Source organism: Lissotriton vulgaris, chromosome 4_1 (assembly GCF_964263255.1).
Source record: "Lissotriton vulgaris chromosome 4_1, aLisVul1.2, whole genome shotgun sequence".
NCBI lineage: Eukaryota > Metazoa > Chordata > Amphibia > Caudata > Salamandridae > Lissotriton > Lissotriton vulgaris.
In genome coordinates this window covers 55,169,372-55,181,475 of record NC_141691.1, presented here as the reverse complement: position 1 = coordinate 55,181,475, position 12,104 = coordinate 55,169,372, and positions in this window count along the sequence as shown.

Sequence of the window (12,104 nt, the reverse complement as noted above, 5' to 3'; positions counted from 1 at the left end):
GCGACCCTTGGAAGCTGCGGCCCGACCGGAAGTGCAGTTGGGCCCGCCCTGTGAGCGAACTCAAGCCTGGGGCGCTGTGCGGAGGCCGCTGGCGCGACCTAGAGGAGAGCGGGGACCAGCTCGGGTCCATCCCCTACTGCAGTGCGGAGCTGCTGACTGTGGCGCTGAACAAGAGCTACCGGAGCGGTGAGAAGTTGTGGTCGCGCTGAGACGGCCAACCAATTTACGGCTGTGGATGAGACCGGAGCCGGGGGGTTCGGAGGCCTTGTCGGCCTAGCCCGGGGCGTGGGATCGTCCCATTCATTGCTGCCGGCCAGACAGTGGTGGGTGCCTGGTGGTGCAGCCCGGGCCCAGCAGACTCCCGGGAGCCTTTTGAAGCGACCGCCGTGGACATCTGGTGGCTCCCTTGCCAAGTTCGGCCTGGGGTTTGAGAGGCAGCGAGCTACGGAGCGTGGCCGCCATTTTGACTTGGTCGCTGTACCCCGTCGGCCTAGCACTGCGGTGGAGTGAACACGGAGTGGTGGAGAACGGGTGCTGGCCTGCATTGCGGGGTTGGCCCCTTCGGTCCAGGCGGTCACACAGCGAGTAGCTACGTGGTGTCGTGAACGCTGTTATCGCTGGCGATTTTGATCGCTCTTGTTCGGCGCCCAAAATGGCCGGTAACAGGGGGACCAGGAAAGGTGGCCGCACCCTGCCGGAGATGCTGAACAGGAGCAATGCTCGACAGGACCGCGGACAACCCTCCCCCTGTCAGTCTAGCAGTTCACAGGGGGCGAGTGGAGGGGAGCCACCAGTGACTAGGTCGTTCCTTGAGTCGCTTTTTAGCTCTCTACGAGATGACTTCCAGACTCTCAAGCAAGAAGTGGCGGGGGAGGTACGAGAGGTCCGGAGAGAAGTGGATGGCCTAGGGGTAAGGGTCTCGTCGGTGGAGGAAGCGGGACACACCCGAGACGAGGAACTCACACAGCTTCAGCAAGAAGTGATTAGGCTCCGAGACCAACAGATCGATCTACAGTCTCATGTGGAGGACCTCGAGAACCGTTCCCGGAGGAACAACATCAGGGTCCGGGGCGTTCCGCTCGGAGAAGAAGGGGAAGATGCGGCCGCCTACTTGCTAGACCTGTTTCGGGAAGTCCTGGGTGAGCCGGCGGACTTTACTCTTAGGATCGATAGGGCTCATAGAGTGGGCCCACGACGTCGAGCCCCGGCGCCTCCCCCCGATCTTTTGGCTTTCCTGCCGGACTTTCCACTGAAGGAAAGGATTCTGAGAGTAGCTCGTACTAAGCCCTCCTTGGAGTTCAGAGGCCACAGGGTAGCCCTCTTTCAAGACCTTTCGGTGGTCACCCTGCAGAAACGCAAGTCTTTTAAGATTGTGACTGATTTCTTGCGGGAGCATGACATTCAATATTCCTGGGGCCACCCTTTCCGTATTATCTTCCGATGGAACGGTGTACTGCATCAGCTCCGCTCCCTCCAGGACACCTGTACTGTGTTGGGCATCACGGCGACTGACGAAGAGGGGCCCTCTCCACGTCGTCGCCGGATCACCAGGGATGGCTGGCAATCGATCCCTGGCCGCAGGTCTTCGACCTCGTCGGTGAGACCGGACTCGCCTACCGTTCGAGCTGATATGGATGATGCTGTGCGGGAGGTCGCCAGAGGGACGGCGACAGGAGAGGTTGCTTTGACCGCCTAAGAATTCTCCGGGGGGAGATTGTCATCGCTTCTTCTTTTTTGAGCTGCAGGTTTGGGGGCCTGGGGGGGTAGGCGGTGGAGCGGGGGTGGTGTTGTGGCTGGACGTCCACTTTCGAGACTTTCCCATACGCTTGCCTTTTTGAGCCGGCCTGGACAATGGTTTCCTTGACTCTATTTTTGGAGGGACGGAGACAGTGTTTGGGGTATGAAAAGGGTTGTTTTGGGGTGTTGGGGTACAGGGAGGGTTCGTGGGAGTTGGGTGTGGGGATTGAGGTTGCCCAGTGCGCTCTATTAGGAAATGTTGCTTTGCCTGAGTTTCTCCATTCTGCTTTGCTTCGGGGCGAGGGATTGGTGCATGGGGAGGGGATCTGTGCGGTTGGCACGTCTTTGATGGGGGACTTGGTCGCACTGGGGATATCGGTCGATACTAGGGGGAGAGGCGTTGCATGCTGTTGGTGGGGGCCCGACTTGCTGTTTGAGTTTGAAGGGGAATGCTCACCCGCGGTATTCCCCATGCCTGACATTTGCGCCTTTACACACATTTCTTTCTATGCCTCCTTATTCCTTTAAAATTGTGACCCTGAACGTCAGGGGTCTGAACAATCCCGTTAAGCGGCGAGCGGTGCTTTCCTTGTTGGAGAACACCCAAGCGGACATATGTCTCCTTCAGGAAACCCACCTATTGCCACAGGACACACATAGGCTACGCTCCTGTAAATTTCCGACGCAGTTCTTCTCTTCAGGTCCAACCAAGACAGCCGGGGTAGCGATTCTAGTGGCCCGACACTTCAGGGGGGAGCACATTCATAAATTTGCAGAAATTAAAGGGAGGTTGCTGGCACATAGGTTTCGGGTGGGGGGCATGATGTTCACGATAGGCTCTCTGTATAGCCCTAACGACAAACAGGAGCGGTTCTTGCTGTCTGCGGTGGAAGAGATCTCAGCCTCGCCGGATAGGCATGTTATCCTCGGGGGCGACCTTAACATGGTCTTTGATTCGGTGATCGATAGATCGGCTCAGCGCTCCCCGCAGGTCGGGGAATTCTCAGCTGGTTGCAGGGCGCGACTGGCGGAGGTGGACCTCCAGGATCTATGGCGTCACCAGCACCCCACGGACAGGGATTACTCATATTACTCCCACGCGCACAAGACCTATGCGAGGCTTGATCACCTCCTGGTCACCTCCCCGGTTCGGGCCCTAGCGACTACCGTAGGCATGGGGGTTATTTCCCTGTCGGATCACGCCCCTGTTGAGGCGTCCTTTTGCCTGCTGCCATCTGCCGCCCCAGCGGGGGTCTGGCGCCTTCGAGACACTCTGCTCCACAGGAAAACGGTGACGGACCGTATTGAGCAGGTACTTCGTGAATATTTGGCCCACAACGACAACGCAGATACTACCAGGGCCACCCAGTGGGCAGCTTTGAAGGCGGTCCTCCGAGGAGAGTTCATATCGATCTCTACGGCCGACAATAGGGAACGCAGGACAGAGAGGGATGAGCTCACTGACAGGGTCCGGGAATTGGAGCTGATTCACCGCAGAACTGGGGCCCCGAGGATTTGGCGGCAGCTTAAAGAAGCGAGGAAACTTCTTGCCGCCGTAGATATGGACAGGGCGGAATATGCGGCCCTTCGGCTACGCCATTAGTTTTACACTGGGGGGGATCGCTGTGGCAAGCTATTGGCCAATAGACTCCGGGCCACTAGGCAGAGCCAGCTGGTGAAGGAACTTTCTGACCCCATGGGTGGAATAGTGTCGGATGACGCCGGTATCTCGGCCGCGTTCAGGGAGTTTTACGGCAACCTCTATGCGGGGGACCCCCCGGACGTGTCGGCTATGTCCTCCTACCTAGACTCGATCACTTTGCCCTCCTTGGACTCGCTACAGGCGGACCACTTAAACAGAGACATTAGCATAGAGGAAGTAGTAACGGCTATTGCCAGGCTCAAGCATGGCAAAGCACCGGGCCCAGATGGCTACTCGGCCCTTTTCTACAAGACGTTCTGTGGATCGTTAGCCCCGATCCTCGCCCGCCTTTTCAATTCCTTCGCGGAACCCGGAGCCATCCCGCCTGATCTCCTGAGGGCTTCCGTGACGGTCATCCCCAAACCAGGGAAAGACCCCAGACACTGCGACTCTTATAGGCCGATATCTCTTTTAAATGTCGACCTGAAACTTTATACTGGGATACTGGCGAGCCGCTTGGCGCTCCATCTGCCCGGCCTTGTTGATCCGGATCAGGCGGGTTTTGTTCCGGGACGGCAGACGGTGGACAATACAAAACGGGTGGTCCATCTGCTGGAGAAGGCGTCCCGGATTCCGGGAGAGAGGATGATGCTCACGGTCGACGCCGAAAAAGCGTTCGACCGTGTGCACTGGCCCTTCTTGGAACAAGTCCTGGTGAAGGAGGGTATTGGCGATCGGTTTCGCTCTATGATCCTCAACTGCTACAGGGAACCATCAGCGGTCGTCCGTGTTAATGGCCATACTTCTGCGGCCTTCCCCATTGAGAGAGGCACAAGGCAGGGCTGTCCGCTCTCACCCTTGCTTTTCGCTCTTTACATGGAGCCGCTCGCTCAGCGGGTGCGGACTCGACCGGCGGTGGAGGGGATACGGATGGGTGGCTTTACCCATGCGGTCAGTCTCTACGCTGATGATGTCATCTTTACATTGGCTACACCCCGGACATCACTTCCGGCTTGTATGGAAGAACTGGCAGCGTTCGGCACGGTCTCTGGCTTTAAAGTAAATCTGGGGAAGTCGGTGGCCCTGGATATATCCCTGGCCCCTGGCACCAGGGCGTACTTGCAGAACAGGTTCCCGCTGCTTTGGTCCTCGGAGGCGATACCGTATTTAGGGATTCAGATTGCCCCTACGTTGCCAGCCATGGTCTCGGCCAACTACCTGGCCTTGGGTGCCAAGATCAAGGCCGAGCTAAGCCGATGGAATCGCGGCATCCTTTCCTGGTTGGGTAGAATTGCTGCCGTCAAGATGACGATCTTGCCACAAGTACTCTACTTATTCAGGGCTCTGCCGCTGCTGCCGCCGAAGGGGTGGATACAGCAATTGCAGTCGGACGTAGCCCGTTTCATTTGGCAGGGGAAAAAGCCTAGACTACGTAGATCCCTTTCTCTTTTGTCTCCTGACGCTGGAGGTTTGGGCATTCCCGACTTCCGGAAATACTTTCAAGCGACCCAATTGAGGTACCTGGTCGAGTGGTGCAGGTGGGAGTCCGATAAGCATTGGCTTTTCCAAGACCAAGCGGTGGCGGGGCGGCCTCTGCAGGAGATACCGTTCCTGCACCGTTCTCATCGGCCTAAGAATCTTTATGCATCCTTCATTACTAGGGTGCCTCTGAGGGTTTGGGATGTGACCTACCTTAGGTACGACCTCACCACGTTTCCTTCGCCCCTTTTGCCGCTGGTGGATAACCCGGCGTTCACCCCCGGGATGGAGAAAGGAGCTTTTACACATTGGCGGCAAGCAGGGTGCAGAGCCTTATGTCACATGTATGGCCCCGAGGGTATCATCCCGTTCACACAATTTCGGCAGGAATTCTCCTTCCCTGAAACGGAGAGACACCGTTATATGCAAGTTCGACATTGGGCACTTCAGCCGCAGGTGCGGGAGGTGGCGGATAGGATGCTCTCACCGTGTGAGAGATGGCTGTTGTCCCGTACATCAGACTCAAAACTTATCTCGGACCTGTATAGGTTTCTGCAATTACCCTCCACGCACTTCCACAATCCAGGGAGGGCTAGATGGGAACGGGAGCTTGGGAGGACACTGAGCCCCACGGAATGGGACCACATAGCTTATAGGGCGCGCCACTCGGCCTATCATATGGGCCTCACAGATACCTTTACTAAAATATCCACTTATTGGTATTATACGCCTGAGCGGGTTCATGAGTTCGATCATAGTAAGACGGACACGTGCTGGCGGGGGTGCGGACACCGGGGTACACTCACGCACATTCTCTGGGACTGTCCTTTCTTAACTGATTACTGGAAGGAGGTGCTGGATGAAATTGACTCTCATTTCGACATAGAGCTCCCGCGCTTCCCGGCATATACCCTGCTAGGACTCCCAAATGCCCTAATGTATCCCCTCAGGTCCAGGAGAGGTAGGCAGATCGCCATTGCACTCGGCTCTGCTGTTCAGAATATCTTGATACACTGGCGTACTGACACAGTACCTACAATAACGGGCTGGCTCCACAGACTTTGGCACGTGTTGGGGATGGAGAAGTTGTCCTTGGTTGTGGCTGGGGATGTGACGCAATTTAATGAACTGTGGCAACCATTTCACTCTTTACTGGTCACAGAGTTCAGGGAGCTCACTTGCCCGAGATACCTCCGCCTCCTGCGACTTACGACCCCGCCTGTGCCAGATCAGTGAGAGAGATGAGATCCTCCTCCCCAATTCCCTGTAGCTTCCGAAGATAGGCTGTATGTTACATAGCGCACTGGACACTGGGAGGGGGGCGGGGTGGGGGGGGTGTTTGGGGGGGCATCGGGACGTTGGGGTGGTGGGGAATGTTTGGGTTAAAATGTTGTGACATGCCGAGCTTTTGCTTCTTTTCATCTGCTGATCTTACATGGCTGTGTATAAGTTTGGATGTGTCACACTGAATGAATAAAATACTTTAAACATAAAAAATGACGAGTTGCAGCACACACAGAAGTTACAAATTGCCATTTGAGATTGTTTATGTGCACATAAAAAACCAGGTGCCTGCGTTGGCATTAGGCAGCTGAAATTAGTACCAGTAGAGGGGGAAATGCAGGGCTACACCGTATGATTGTAGCCCTGTGTTTCGGAGCGCAGCATTAAGCCAAGAAGGCTAACACTGCGCTCCGTCATTTCTTTGTAAATATGCAGCTTGTAGTCTTTTGACTCAGGATGCCTGGGTATTACAGACCATTCCGGGTTTCTGACGGGAATTTTATCAGACACCCCAGCAATAGGGACCGCCTCAATAGTTACATTTTTCCCTACAAGAGTCCATTTTATAAACTCAGAACTGGAAGATTTGCTGCAAAAGCGAGCGGTGGCCTATTGCAACCCAATCCCACAGGCTTTTGCAGCAACGTCTTTTTAGTACAAAATAGATGGGGTGGACACTGATTGGTTCTGAATCTGAGAGAGTTCAACGATGACATCATGTACAGGTATTTCAAAATGGAGGGTATCCATCTTCTGGAAGACTTGCTGCAGAAAGGGGACTGGATGGTCCGTCTGGACTTCAAAGATGTCTACCTATCCATTCCCATCTGTTCCCCACACAGACGGTTCCCACATTTCAGATGCAGAGACAGGTACCTGGAATGTTTGGTCCTTCCTTTCAGTCTTTCCCCTGCACCGTGGGGCTTCACCAAGGTGATGAAACCGATGATAACACACCTGCGGGAGAAGAGAGTGCGCATAATCATTAACTTAGATGATATCCTGATCATGGCACACTCCCAGGAATACGTCACGCGGCATCTGTAGATGACGGTGTCTCTCTTACAGGATTTGGGATTTGTCATCAACAGGACCAAATCGGTCCTCTGTCCTCCCTGGACCATAGAATTCCTGGGGTTTGTGATCAACTCTCCGTTAGCTCAATTGAAGCTTCCCAAACCAATACTGAGGGATATAAAAAAGGAACTGAAATGGGTCCTCTCCCGTCAGGCTGTCTCGTTGAGGATGATCGCTCTTCTGGTTGGTCTGTTAGATTCCTCCATCCAGGCTATCTTCCTGGGACCCTGTAATATCGGTCAATAAAGGTCCAGACGCTTGGTTAAGATTGACCTTACGATGTTTATTAAGATAGGTGTCAACCTGACGACCTCAGCCACAGCCTTTATCTCTGGTCAACTTCATACAGTACTCCCCGGCGCTCGCCTTGGAACGCTGGTCGCGGTGACATTCTATGTGATGTCACCGCGAGCAGCTCCATTACATGCGGAGCCGCCGGGGGGGAACAAGGGTGGAAGATACCACACATCCCCCTCCCCTGCGGAATGAAACATGAGAATAAACAGAAGAACAATAGCATGCAGAAAATCACATCATAACATATTGATCCAAATGTCTTGTGGGTCTGGTCACTCTCCTGCTAGACCTACCAACTGGGTGGGAGACCGGCAACGGCTTCCTAGTGTTTGCCCGATTGCTCCCTCCCACATCACTTTTCCCCTCTCCTTCACTATCAGTGTCATGCCCGGGTTGGTGAAACCTCACTACTCTTCCCAGGTTCCAGATTTTCTCCTCTTGAGTCTTCACAGCATTCTTGAACAGTTTTGTGATCTTGGTTGGACTACTGTAACCTGACCAACTTGCTCTACCAGTAGGTGTCCTGATCTTGATGTTATCTCCTACTTTGAACTCGGCCTCTCGTGTTGATTTGAGCCGGTCATACCTTTCTTTCCTTTCTATCATGGCTCCCTCTTGTTTCTCCCGGCTTTTCGCTTCCTTTGAGTGATCCGACCATCCTTTGTGCCACCCCATCCATCCTGGGGATAACTTGGTGTTGGGTACTCTTGCCCGGAGCAACTTGAAGGGGGTGACTCCCGTTGTTTGGTGCGGGGTGAACCTGTATGCTTCCACCCGTCTACAAATTTCTTCCTTCCAGCTTATTCCACTTGCTTTCGCTAATTGGATGCTTTCCTTGAGGGTTTTATTGAAACGCTCGATCATGCCGTTGGTCTCGGGGTGATACAGAGCGCACCGTTTGTGAGTGATATCTCTCCCCTCCAGGAAGTCTTCCATCTCTTTGGAACACAATTGCACCCCATTGTCTGTGAGTAGGCTGCTGGGTAGCCCTTCTCTGACAAATAACTCTTGCATGAACTCGATGACAACCTTCGTCGTGACTTCGCTCACTAGTCTTACCTCCGGCCACCTAGAATACATGTCCATGATCACCAGAATGTACGGCGTGCGCACTTCTCCTGTCAACGGACCCACAATGTCCAGTGCCAATTCCTCCCAGGGTCCTGACGGTGGCGGCCTGCATACCATTGGCGGCGTCATTTGCTTCAAGATTTTGTCACTGTTGCTGCACGGAATGCAGTCCCTAATTTTCCTTTCAATTGCAAGGTCCATGCTTGGCCACCAATAGTTCTCTCTCAGTCTTTGCTTCGTCTTGGTGATACCCATGCGGCCTTCATGGGCTATCTCAACTAGGCTTTCTCTCACTGACGCAGGTGGTACTAGTCTCGTTCCCCTGAACAGGCATTCATCGACTATGGACAGCTCGTCTTTCACAACCCAGTACGGGTGCAGAGTCTCCTCCTTTTTGTCTTCGTGCTTCCACCTGCCCTTTATTCTTTTGCACACCTCCTCCAAGATTCCATCTTCCTTCATTGCGTTTTTCCATGTTTCTTCTCCTAATGCCTTCTGGATAGCGCAGACATTTTCCATCTGGTGTTCATCCGCTTCATCATCTGCCCTGTCATGCGTCTCCTTCGCTTCCTCCTCATTTACGAGTCTTGACAAGCAGTCTGCTGCAAAATTACGTGCTCCCGGAACATACTCGACGCAGAAGGTGTATTCTTGAAGACTGACCACCCACCGCCTGATCCTGCTGGAGATGGCATCCAGGCCCTTCTTGCTGAAGACTTCCACTAGCGGCTTGTGGTCAGTGCGCAGTGTAAACTGTGTGCCCCACAGGAAGTCTCTGAATTTACCCAATGCCCAGGAGACTGCCAGAGCCTCCTTTTCGATCACCGAGTAGTTGTTTTCAGATTTCTGGAGTGATCTAGAGGCGAACGCAATCGTTTCCTCACCGTCTTTGCCCATTTGAGTGAGGACTGCTCCCAGCCCTTTAGCGCTCGCATCGGTGGTGACCACTGTCGCCCGGTTAGGTATGTAAGACTTCAAGATGGGGGCTTCTGCCAGTGCCCTCCTCACATCTTCAAACTCCCTCTGACACTCCTTACTCCAGTTGAACTCCGCCTCTTTCTTCAATAGCAGCCTGATGGCGTATGTCCTTCCTGCAAGGTTCCGTATGAACTTCCCGTAGAACTCTAGCATTCCCATAAACGACTTGACTTCATCTTTGCTAGTGGGAGGCCTTAAACTTACAATGGTCTTCTGGAGCTCGGCTTCGGGGCATATTCCTTCGGCTGTCACCTTGTGTCACAAAAAGTCTAATTCTGCGCAGCCAAAGACGCACTTCTCTTTTTTAAGCGTTAGACCTTGCGACCTGAACCTTTCCAACACGCGTCTTAGCGTCTTATCATGCTCCTCATGGTCCTTTGCGAATATCAGCACATCGTCCTGATAACACACGGCGCCTGGGATGCCTTTCAAGATGTTCCCCATGAGCCTCTGAAACACGGCAGCCGCCGAGACTAACCCAAAAGGCATCCTTTTGAATTTGTACGCGCCCATGGGTGTCACAAACGCTGTGAGTTCTTGCGACTCTTCATGCAGTTTGATCTGGAAGTACGCAGAGGTGAGGTCGAGGGTGGAAAACACTTTTGCCCCCTCTAACATGCTCATCATCTCGGTGATGTTCGGAAGGGGAAATCGATCGACCACGACCTCTCTGTTAAGTGCTCTCAGGTCGATGCAGAGCCGAACCCACCCATCCTTTTTCTTTGCGGCCACAATGGGTGCCAACCATTCCGTCGCTTCCACTGGTTCGATGACTCCTGCTTTGCATAACTTCTCCAGTTCAGATTTCACCTCTTCTTGGATGGCAATTGGAAGCTTCCTGACCTTGGCTACGACTGGCTTAGCGTTTTCCTTCAACTTTATTTTGTGGCAGTAGTTCTTTAAACATCCTAGCTCTTCTCTGAATACTTCTTCGAACTCAGACACTACGTCTTCCTTATGTTGCATTATCTCCTGTATCAAAATCTGGGGATTGCTATTAGGATTGAGATAAACCCCAACTCCTTCTGCGCTTGCCACCGCAAAATGTTATCCCCGACTGTGGACACATACACCTTGGACACTGTTGACCTGTCTCTGTATTCTATTTTGTCCCAGAAGTACCCTTTCATAGAGATGGGGCGCCCAGCATATCCTCCAGGTCTCACATCCATTCTCCTCAGAATTATCTTCCCCTTGGACACACAGGCGAATTCTCTAGCATTAATGATGGTTATTCTAGAGCAGGAATCGAATAACGCCTCTAACTCAGTGCCCCCCACTTTTATTGTGTCTTTGGGGCAGTTAACTTGACCCTCATCAACCTGCACTACAATTTCTTCACACATGGTGTCATTATGGCATTTGACTTGACTTTCGTTGACTTGTACCACAATTTCATCGCAAACTATGTTCGTCCTGTCTCTACTCTGTCTGTTGAATCCTTGTCCACTCTTACAATATTGCTTAAAGTGACCTTTCTTTCCACACTTGTTACATGTGAACCTCAGGGTGGGACACTCTTTGTCATTGGCTAGATGTCCTTGCTTGCCACATCTGTAGCAGGTGCCCTTGAATGATCCACTCACTCTGTTCTCCTTCTGCTCTCTACCCGTTACTTTCTGCCCTTTGATCACGGACACAGCCTCACATTCGGTCACCACCTCATTCACAACGGGCTTTTCATCTTTCCCTTTTTCCCCAGTGTCTTGCTTTATTTCCTTGACACACTGCAACATGTGCTCAACTTGTTTTGCTATGATCAAAACCTCCCTCAAGGGCGGATCATCTTTAAGCCATAGCTCCTCACGTACACGTTCCATTCTGCAAGCTAGTACAAATTGATCCCTGATCCTTTCTTCACTTGCACCACCAAATTTACAAGTCGCAGCTAGCTTCCTCAACTCCGATACAAAATCTTCAATAGATTCCCCCTCCTTCTGTGCCCTCTTCCCAAAATGGTACTTCTCCATTATGGTGCTCGTCTTGGGAAGGTAATGTAAATCTAATTTCTTTAGACTTACTTCTAGCTCATTGAGGCCCCTCGCTTTCTGCGTCCCTAAGTCTGGAAGGTGATCAAGAACTTCTTCCCCCTCTGCCCCTAAATAGTATGCTAGTAATGCTACCTTCCTCTCAAGTCCAAGGTTTGGCCCGCATACAGTGGCATAATTCAAGAATACTTTCTTCCACTTTTTCCATTGGATACTAGGGTCCCCTGGGTTAGTCAGGAAAAAGGGTGGAGGAGTTACACTCTGCATAGTGTAGTGTACAGAGCGCCAGAACAACTGAGAACCCCAAACCACAAGAGTATTGCTAGGCTACAGAAGTGGGTGGGAGACAGTGCAAAGCGCAGTGTCACTGAGCGTTATTTAAACTAGAATGCAAAACACAGGTTAACTTATAGCCACGTGTGTACAGAATGGGGCACGGTGCTGTTCTAAACGCACTAGTGCAGTAAAGTACAGGGAATCAACTACCTCACATATCTCTTGTTTCCCTTTATGACGCTTTTAGGCACAGTGGCGGGCATGTCAGTCCAAGG